At 42.1% G+C, this 10,635-nt stretch overlaps 1 long non-coding RNA gene across 1 annotated transcript; it reads left to right on the top strand.

The window, feature by feature from the left end:
* Positions 1-385: 385 nt before the first annotated feature.
* LOC118353515 (uncharacterized) lies at positions 386-6,499 on the top strand. The gene is made up of 3 exons (XR_004812631.2): positions 386-517; positions 1,937-2,105; positions 5,630-6,499. It is a non-coding gene; the product is annotated as an uncharacterized LOC118353515 (long non-coding RNA).
* Positions 6,500-10,635: the final 4,136 nt, after the last annotated feature.

Genomic DNA, 10,635 nt, shown 5'->3' with positions numbered 1-10,635 from the left:
AAGGGGTAAAATGATAAGATATGAAAGCTGGAAGTGTGCTCTGGGGTCTGCGAGTCCAGCATTTCTTAAAGTGTTGTCTGTGGACATAGAACATTAATTGTTGAATAGGGAGGGAAAAACTGCAGAAGATGAAAGTCATTTCTGGGCAAATTATTTTTTAAAAGGTTTCCTTACACGCTTACACTTTTTTTTTTCCTGCAAGACTTTTCAGGTCCTTTAATATAAGTGTATTTTCATTCTCCAGATGAGAGAATTCCCCCAAATTTAATGTGCACAAGTGCACATACGGTAAGCACCGACGTTGTGTGTGTTCGAATGTGTGTATCTGTGAACTAATGTTCCATGGGAGACATTTTAATATTCTATTATTTAATGCTTCTGTCTCATAAAGATAGAAACTGAGGTCCACACGGGTTGAGGGGACAGGCCACAGCGGTTGAACCAAGCAGTGGCTGAGTCGGTCCTGGAGCTCAAGCCTCATGACTCCATCACGGTGTTCTTCACATGGTACCATCAGGTGGGTGGATAGAGCGACATCCAAGGCCTGAGGAGACGAGGTGGTGGCCACCATGGTTTTACATCCTGGATAGAAAGAAGATTCCAAAAATTCCTCCACTGACCTCCTAAAATGTCAAGAATTTCATTTTATTCTTAGGAGCTAAGGGCACAGATTTTTTTTTTTTTAAAGATTTTATTTCTTTATTCATGAGAGACCCAGAGAGAGGCAGAGACACAGGCAGAGGGAGAAGCAGGCTCCCTGTGGGGAGCCCAATGTGGGACTCGATCCTGGGACCCTGGGATCATGCCCTGAGCCAAAGGCAGACGCTCAACCACTGAGCCCCCCGGGCGTCCCAAGGGCACTGATTTAATTGTGCTTCAGCATGAACTTACTGGGGAGAGCACTATATGTAGGCATCGCCCTGCTGGCTAGCATCCAGCACGGAAGAAGCCAGATGTAGAACTAGTCTCCTTTAAGATGTGCTTTAAAAAGAGAGATTAGGAAAAGCCTGGATTGGTTCTTTTCTGTTTAATGTGTCTACATGGTGATTTTATTGAATTCAGTAGGTCTGAGGTGGCACCTGAGACTCTGCATTTCTTTCTTACCAGGCCCCCAGACCATGCTCATGTTGCTGGGTTTGTGCACCACACTCGGGTAGCAGGGCGCTGGACGATGGATTAAGGAAGCGAGATTTTCTGCCCGTGGATGCGTAGGTGGGGAGGAAAGAACAGTGTGGAATGCAGAGGTCAGCGCAAAAATCCAGCTTTGTTTCTTCACAGTTTTGCTAAGGAGAGGAGAAACAAAAGCAAAACATATGTGATATTGGCATTGAAATTAAGCACGGACTCTAAATTGTGGGATTTTGCTCTTCATTTAGCCACTGTCTTCTTTTCTGGGTCTGTTGTCTCAGCCACTCATTTTCTTCTCTGAGACCAAGGGAGGACCTGGAGACAGGGTTTCTCTCTTCCACTCCCCATCCCTTTCTTAACCTTGAGAACCCTTTTTGGAGAGAATCACCGGGACCTGAATTTTGCCACATGTACAGGGACTTTTTTAAAATTGAGGTATGGGGCACCAGGGTGGCTCAGTAGGTGAAGTGTCTGACTCTTGATTTCAGGTCATGATCTCGGGGTCATGAGATCGCGCCCCACACCGGGCTCCACACTGGGTGTGGAACCTGCTTAAGATTCTCCCTCTCCCCTTGCCCCACTCCTACTTGCTCTCTCTCTAAAAAACAAAAACAAAAACAAAATAAAAATAAATGGAGATATAGTCATAAATTCTTATTTTGGGTATGCTCTTCTCCGAGGCTCAGTTTTTGGATCACTTGGATGGGGAACTAAAAAAATATGATGATAAATGACATGTGTGAATGTGGATGCGCTTTGTAAAACAGTCTACACCGGTCCCTCATCGTCTCTCTTTGTTCCCAAAAAGGAATCAATGAACAGAATTTGAGGCTGGAAGCGAATACAGATTTTGGATGCCAGAAAGATCTGCAGTTTCACTGCTGTTGTTTGTCGCTATTGTTATGAGGACAGGCACCTGTTCCCACACTCCTGGGTCTCTCCATCAGTAAACACATGCTTCCTGTGCTGGGAAATAAGTGAGTACATATGGCAGTGGGCAAAAGTGTTTTGTTGTGGAAACAACGGTTTCGCCCTTTCTTGGAGTCCCTTGCTATTTATAATTAAACATGCTTATTTTTGTCACACAGTAAGGTATTTTCTAGGCCAAAGCTTTATGTAGACTGTCAAAGGAATACATTTTCTATCGTTGCACTGTATCTTAAAAGCTCCCTTTGGACAGGAAAGACTCCAGAGGGAGCAGAAAGCAATGTTGTGGGAGCCAACAGTCATTTGGGGAATTCTCGATTCCTGAGATCCACAAAACAAATTTGCTAAAATTTCCTCACAGGCCAGACTAGTTCCACAAAGAGGGAAGAAAGGGCCGAGCCAACGGGAGTTGGTTTTCACTGAAGAAAGGAATGTTTGTCTCAGTTGCAAAGGGGCCCAGAGATGGCAGGAAGTGAACAACCCCAAATAGCCGCGGGTCTCCCCACGTCCAGGCCGAGAGCACACTGTGGGCAGGGGAACGTGGGTCCAGTATCCGTTCCTGTCACCTGGTAGTTGTCTACACGGGACTGACTTACCTGTTCTGCACCCCAGTCTTCACATCCAGGACATGGACGTGATGATACTGGCCTTCTGAAGTTGAGTCTTAAAAATTAAACACACCCCATGATACACAGCTCTGTAGAGTAAGTACCGAGGAGCTGGTTATGATTTCATTTTTAAGATCTATTTATTTTATTGCTCACTCTACAATTATTGCTTATTTTGTTATTGTCTTTCCAGGTCTGGGCCCACACTGCCCGGGCCTGCCCTATGGCATCAGGTGCCTACTCTTCCCGCGGCCTTCTGCTCTTGCTGGGTGTTGATGGGCTCCCAGCGACTCACGGCTCCCTCCCCACCTCCCAGCCCACTTCCCCATCCTCTCACTGCCACATTGTTAAATTCTTTCGCACACTGATCTTCACGAACCTGGCAGGCGCGCACGATCCCATTGGGCATCCCAGGTATAGAGCCGAGGCACGGAGCCAAGTCATAATTATTTTCTGGAAAGTTATTTTTTAAGTGCTAATGTAGCACATCCTAAATCCTATGCACGTAGGGCCTGGGATTAGTTGGAAAGTGTTAAAGTATTTTCCGTTACTGCTCTGCCTTCTATAACCTTGAACAAGTCATTTTCACTCTTCTCTTCTCACTTCCCTAATGGAAAGATTAGAAAGATAATATCAGGAAGGTGCTATCTAAATATGAAATGATGTATAAAAGAAACATCAGACTATGGCTGTCAGAAGCTGCTGATTTCCCCAACCATATGTTTTCCTGTGACCTTCAATCTCCTAGGATTGGTCCAGGAGTCAATACACAAGTCGAGAACTACTTCAGTTCTCCGGAGATTTCTTCGGGTGGCTGTTCTGCTTGTCTTGCTGCTGGCAGACTTTCAATCACTTGTTCAGTGAACTGGGCCCTGGGTTCCTAAGAACAGAGCCCGGTGGTGTTGAGACTTAAATGAATGAATACACGCAGAGTGTGGAAGGACACCCGGCGTAAGGTGACGACTCAATCAGTGTTAGCATTCACTTCGTCAGGTCTGACCCTCGCTCGCCCATTGGTTCTGTTGTATCACTTAGCTCCTCTCTTTGGGACTTAGCGTTCAACATCAGTCTCTGGGACCCAGACTCCAGCTCAGCAGTCATTGCCTCGTAGAGCCAACCCTGGGCTGCAGGTCCCTCTCTCTCTCTCTCTCTCTCTTTCCCAGTTCCCACCCAGCTATTTCTGTCCCAGGTTTAACTCTTGCCCTTTGCAATCCATTGCCTTTGCCACCCTGCACTGAACGTGAGAGGGTGAGTCCCATTGCACAAATTACCTGTTTTGATAAAGTAGAACTTGAGAGAGTGTCTTGGTGGGGTTGCAGGGAGAGGAGAGGGCAGCTGTAACCAGCGGTCTCACCCAAAGCCCTTGCATTCTCCAGGCCATAGGGAGTCTCTAAAATGACCTTGGAGTTGGGTTGTTTTTCAAACCCAAGAGCGAATTGTTTCCTATCGTTTGAAATGTACTCATGAGCAAAATCATTCTGAATGTTCATACTTAGGGCTCCCTAAAAGGTGTGTTAATACTTTCACGTAACATTTCAGAACTGTAAGGTGATGGCTTGGTGCTGGATGTTTTAGCCAGTGCTCAATGCTCTAACTAATATGGTAAATGTATAAAATTGCTTCATAAATGGCTTAAATGGAAATTGTATATATTTCGAAATCTAGATTTCTCTTTTCTTATAGCCATAATCATCCATCCTAGTAAAATTATGTTTTTTCTTTCTTTGCAATGAACTTCTCTAAAATGGTCCTTTTTTATTCCTTGCCAGAGCTATTTTCACTTCAAAGTCACAACTTCTAAACTGGGGATCGTGACTTCCCTGCCTTAGCCAGTAATTTCTGTTTGAGCACTGTGCAATTTTCACTTTCCTTAAGTCTCTTCATACTTTGAGTTTTATATTTGTAAGTAAGGTAAAACTCACTTTCACGTGTTTTCGAAGGAAGAAAGTTTCACTTAAGCAATTATTTTGCACACGATCCTCTGTTTTGTAGTAGCCATGCAAGCTATCCCCAGGCAAAATCCAGCTGAGTGTGAAGCTTGTCTTTAGCATCAGGCTGTCCCCTTTCATGAGAGAGTTCATGTTCAAAGCCATTTGAGTGGGCCCCTCCATAGACTTCTTGCTGAGGCATCACTGCACATTCTAGACCAGGAATCCCAAACTCAAATGCCCACCGGAATGAGGTAGTTCAAGGGAATGAGTGAAGCCAAAGGGTGGAAACAGTTGGGACGATGATGAGCTAGAGACGAGCTGCCTCACCCAAATTGGGCAGCTGCTGTTCCATTCCAATAGATTATTGCCAACTATGATTCCAGATCTGCAGGTTTTTCAAGAGGAGCCTGACATCTAGATTCAATTAAAAATTAATGTAAGGGCACCTGGGTGGCTCAGTCGGTTAACTGACTTTGGCTCAGGGTCTGATCTCAGGACCCTGGGATCGAGCTCTGCTTTGGGCTCCAAGGTCAGGGGGGCAGTCTGCTTGTCCCTCTCCCTCTCCATTCACCCTTCCACCTGCTCACATTCTTTCTCCCTCACATACATAAATAAAATCTTTAAAAAATTAATATGAACAAATAATACATGAATCATAGAAAATACGTTAACCTGTTAGCCTTTTGAGATCTTCTCCTTCTACCCCTAAAAGTATGTGACATCAACAATTCCCCTTGCTGAGTTGTACTTTTCTCTGCTGGGATTAAAGTGAGTTAAAGTAGTGACTCCTCATAAAAATACACATATTATAAAATAGAAACTGACAGTCTCGAGTGAAATTAGTGATAGGGTAAGAGACATATTATCAATCAGGCACATTATTTTAAAAAAACATAAAAATAAAACCATAAAACTAATTTTGCATTTTGACAGCCATCTTTTGGCCCTGTCAGAATGTACTGCTCTCACCGAGCCTAGGCATGCTGCCAGCTGCTATGGAAACTAAAGATGCTCCTTGATTCTTTTTTCTTGTAGATGCATCTTTATACCATCCTCAACCACCAGAATTCAATGGAATGAGCAACGAGGAACACAGGGAAGAAGGCAGATGCTTCCCATCGCTCTGTAGAGATAGGCTCAATGATTCTTGTCCTTGATGGCAACAAAACTCAGGAACATGTTTACCAAGTAAGGTGATAATGATGGAAACAGAAACAGTATTTAAGTCTCTCTAGTTCTTTCCTGAGGCACTTACTTCTAGATTTTGGACTTCTGCAAAAACAAACTTCTAGGAAAGCTCTGAACCTCTTTTCCATGAATGCACCTGAAAGACCACACAAGCACATACAGAATTGGAATTTATGACTGTTACCTAGATTTAACAAATTTCCTGTATGTGTGGTATAATTACGGACCTGGTTATTCTCTACAAAGCGTTCTCAAAGCTAAGACAAATGTACTCCTTTGAAACTATTTATTTTTGAAGCCTAATTATCAAATACAGAAGTTTGTGCACTTAGCCATAGTTTACCTACCCCACTGCAAACAGGATGTGCCACTAGCTCAGACCCTCTGTACTGACAACTGAATGCCCCAAAGCCTGTTTATTTATCTGTCTCTCACTTTTTTTTTTTTCCTTAGGAAGGGGAAAGCCTGATTGTAAACTAACCTTAAGAAATGTTGCTCCCCACTCAGCCTTTGAAGACATGAAATATCCTTAAGTGGGAATATATTGGGTTTGTCACAGATTTTGAGAAAAAAATAGTATGCCTCCTTCTAAGTGACAGGGGAGAAGAAAAAGAAAAAACAACAACCAGACATTGTGATGAATTATTCTCATTTCTTCCATATATGTAAACTAAACGTTGCATGAAACTGACAGGCACTAATTTGAGATTATAACTCTGGTTTTAATAAATGAGAACACACTGCCACATGGGTTGAAACAGAACAAAACAGCAATACTTCATTCACAGAAGTAAGAAAATTGCAAACTGTGAACTCAATTCAGTTCTGAAATATACATCTTGGAACCCTGTGAAGTCAAATATTTTGAGTGTTTAAGGCTTAAAACTAAGCCTTCTCATCTCAATTGAAATCTATTATAAGTCTGTCCTTTCTTTATAAGACTGGAATCAGGACAGCAGTGCGTCTCCTGCTCTGCTAAGGCAGATCTTCAGCAGGAATCTAGCTGGACGGGCTCATCCTAAGAGTGGTAGTAGGAGAGAGCTCAGAAAATAAGTGTCAAAACATATATCCTCCAAGGAATTGTTTCAGACCAAGTCTGCGTTCTTTAGAAGTCATTTCTGTGTATGTGGATGCTCAATGCTTCCTGTGAGGTCAGATTTCATGGCTTTTGGTGTTAGAAACTTAGAGCAGTTGCTACAGGCCATCCCCTGAATGATTTTCTTATACTTCAGAGGAGCAGGGCTGTGTATCAAAATGAGAAGGGTGTGTATCATTCTGGTTCTTTGGTCAGCTCATGAGAGCTCAGCCCCCCCATGCTGCATCACACTCTGACACCACTATGGGTTTGCAACATCCTATTTTATATTGGTCCAGAGGGAACGTGGATGTAAGATCCGACTTTGGGATCTGAGAACCCACCTCATCTGACTAAACCCTGACAGACAAAGCAGATCATCTCTGATCCAATCATCATTGGTAGTGACCTTTATGGTTTTAGAGAAAGGATCCATAGGGTGTGGTGCTAGAAAGAGAGTGTCCAGGCTGGGCTGGAGATTCCCAGTGCAGCAAATGAACCTAGGCAGTTCTTGAATGGCAAGGAGACAAGACAAAGACTAGAGATGGGAATGGACATATCCCTAAGTCCCCAGGATAAAGTGATTATTGTGTCTCAGACTTCATTGGCTTCTCATGGTTACTCTTTGTATCATCAGCTATTGATGCATCTCAGTCCATCTAAAAATGCAGTGGCTTGAAATCAATCATTCACTACTGTCTAGAAAATGGGCGTACTGATCTCACTCAAGGGGCTGTTTTGTAGGTATATTAGATGTTCTGAATACAACACTCAGCATCATGCCAGGCACGTTGCTAACCCTCAGGAAAATGTTGCTATTATTACTATTTTTAGTAGTTATATTTCATTTAACATATTACTTTAAATGCATTCACTGGAGAAAACACTGTTTGGAAGTTATACATACTACTTCCAATACTGCTCAGAGTATTATAGTTTTTAGGGGAAATGAAATACAAATTTATTCATTTCATGAATAAATGTTTATCGAGGAATTGTTATGTGCTACTGAATGCTCTGAAGCCTATGCGAGGAGCTCCTAGTCTAGGCTTAAGTAACAGGGAAGACTCCATGAACATGCATTTTAGCTGGGTCTTGATTATTATAAATATCATCATGGGCAAAGGGAACATGAGGAAAAGTCTTCTAAGAAGGAAAAGTCTTCTAAGAAGGAAACTTTTAAGGCAGAGTCAGCAAACATTTTCTAGAAAGAGCTAGATGGGAAATACTTTCAACGCTGTGGGTCATCTGGTCTCTGTAGCAACTTCTCAACCCTGCCACTGTGGCTCAAAAGCAACCACAGACAATACATAAGGGAATAAGCATGGCTGCATTCCAGCAATTCTTTATTTATGGACACTGACATTTGATTTCATATAATTTTACATGTCCTGTATGATTATTCATCTCTTGATTTTTTTTTCCCTAGGCCATTTAAAAATGCAAAAAAGTGTTGTTCGCTTGTGGGACCAAGCGACATGGGCATTGAGAGTTTGCAGACTTCTGCTCTGGAGCAAGGGTTTTATGGGGACAAACTGTCCTGTTTGGGGGAACATTAGTTATTTATACTGATGCTTGTACAGAGCAGTTTGCAAGTGGGTTCTCTAGGCAGGTATTTGTTATCTTGTGGAAGATAAGGATGAAGGTAAGCCTTGAATGCCTGGATGATAACAATAATGGTAATTATGACTGGCAAATATGGGCATCAATGTACAATGTTTTTGGCATGTTCTCATTTTGTAATGAGCAAAACTAAAGTGCAGAGAGGAGCTGACTTGCTCAAGATCATGCAAAATGATCTTGCTGAAAATGGCTGAACAGCAGCTATTTTTCTGACCTCTCTACATTTAACTCCTCCTCATCTACATTATATTGAGTTTATCTTGTTGGTCCTGGGTACAATACTCTTTTGGGCAGGGGGTACCTGAGAGACTCAGTCGGTTAAGCATCTCACTCTTGGTTTTGGCTTAGGTTATAATTTCAGGGTCATGAAATCGGGCCCCACATTGGGCTTCATGCTCAGCACAGAGTATACTTAAGACACTCTTTCCCTCTCCCTCTGCCCCTCCCCCCCTAAAATAAATAAATAAATCCTTAAAAAATACTATTTTCTTAAAGATTGTTATTTTTTTTCAGTAATCTTGACTCCCAGCACAGGGATCAAACTCAACCCCGGGATCAAGAGTTGCTGCTCTACTGACTGAGCCAGCCACATGCCTTTGGATACAATACTGTTACATAAAAGATTCTTGGAGATGCTCTGTGTTCAAGGAATGAAAATACAATACCCCTTTTTGGGGAAATACATATTTTCAAATTTGGGGATTTTTATCTATATTAAAACAGGTGCTAAAATCTAGTCCCAAGAGGTCAGATAAAGAGTAAACAGTTCTGTAGAATAAGGAATAAGTGCTTTTCTTGGGATGGGACTATAAATTGGGTTTTTGCTTCTGGAGCTTGAGGTGGCTCTTGGGGTCCTAGGGCTTGGACAGAGAAGAGCAAGGGAGCAGGAATCTCAACTCAAGTAGTATTGAACCCCTATAGAGTGACCTCATATCAGAGAGACCCAGCAGGGTATTTGGGGACCACGTATGAGTATGGATTTTAAGAGAGTAATAATTGAAGTAGAGCTCTAAATTTGCCTTTTCTGTATTGCTACTTTCTTGCATGATCTTCAGACAATTAGAAACAAAGAGTAAAGCATTGAACCTGGTTGTATTTTGGATTAGCATTGTTTTCCGAATTAAGTAAAGGAGCTTGTTCTTGTTGGAGACAAAGTGGTGCTGGAGATGGCACCAGCCTAGAGAAACACGTAGCAGATATCAGAAGGGGACCAATAAAGGATGCTTGAGTGATTGATTAGAGCAAGAGGGAGCAAGGCTATCAGGATATATGTTCACACCCAAGAATTCTCAGCAATATTTGTGATATTGTGAAACTTCAGGCTATAAAATGAGAACATATGTTTTGTTTATTTTTTTTGTTTGTTTGTTTGTTTTGTTTATTTTTTATAAACATATGGACATCAGAAGAAAAGAGATCAGAAACCTGGAACTTTAGTAGGACAGTAGGGATAACTATTGCTTGCTATGGAGAAAATTGTCATCAGATGTACATTTTGAGAAATTCTATGAGCCAGATGACAGGTCCTGTAGAGAGAGAACCAAAGCGGGAAAACCAATTAGAAGACCCTTCTACAAAAGAAATAAGAGAACATGAGTGAAGGCAGAGCTATGAGATTGGAGAAAAGTAGAGAGGCATCAAACATTTCAGAGGGCTCTGGAGCCTCCTGGATGTAGACAGTCAGAGGGTACTGTTTCTGTAACCACAGGCTGAAGCCGCTAGGGCATGTGCTCAGGTGGCAGGAGTTCTGTTCCCTGCCAACAGGGGCAAAGCAATTTGTTACTGAGGATGTTCACATTTCTGCTCAGTCCATCATTCACCTAGTCATTTTCCTTAAACACTCTTTAAAACTGGAAGAGACTGTTTATATGAGATATGTGTGTCGCACCTACCCCTGGGGAACTGGGGAAGTCACTCTGCCAGCATTTTCTCCCCAGCTTTATTGAGATACAGTTGACACGTGAGATTATATTAGTTTAATGCGTACAATGTAATGATTTGATAAGTGTACGTATTGCAAAATGATCACTGTAACAAATTTAGTTAATATCCTTCATCTCACATAGGTACCTTTTTTCCATATAGTGAAAACTTTTAAGAGCTAGTCTCTTAGCAACCTTCAAATGGACAGTGTTGTTTTGTGGGTTTTTCTGAA

This window comes from Canis lupus, chromosome 37, assembly GCF_003254725.2.
Source record: "Canis lupus dingo isolate Sandy chromosome 37, ASM325472v2, whole genome shotgun sequence".
Lineage (NCBI taxonomy): Eukaryota > Metazoa > Chordata > Mammalia > Carnivora > Canidae > Canis > Canis lupus.
The sequence above is the reverse complement of the archived record's forward strand: the minus strand, read 5'-3'. Positions and strand labels throughout refer to the sequence as shown.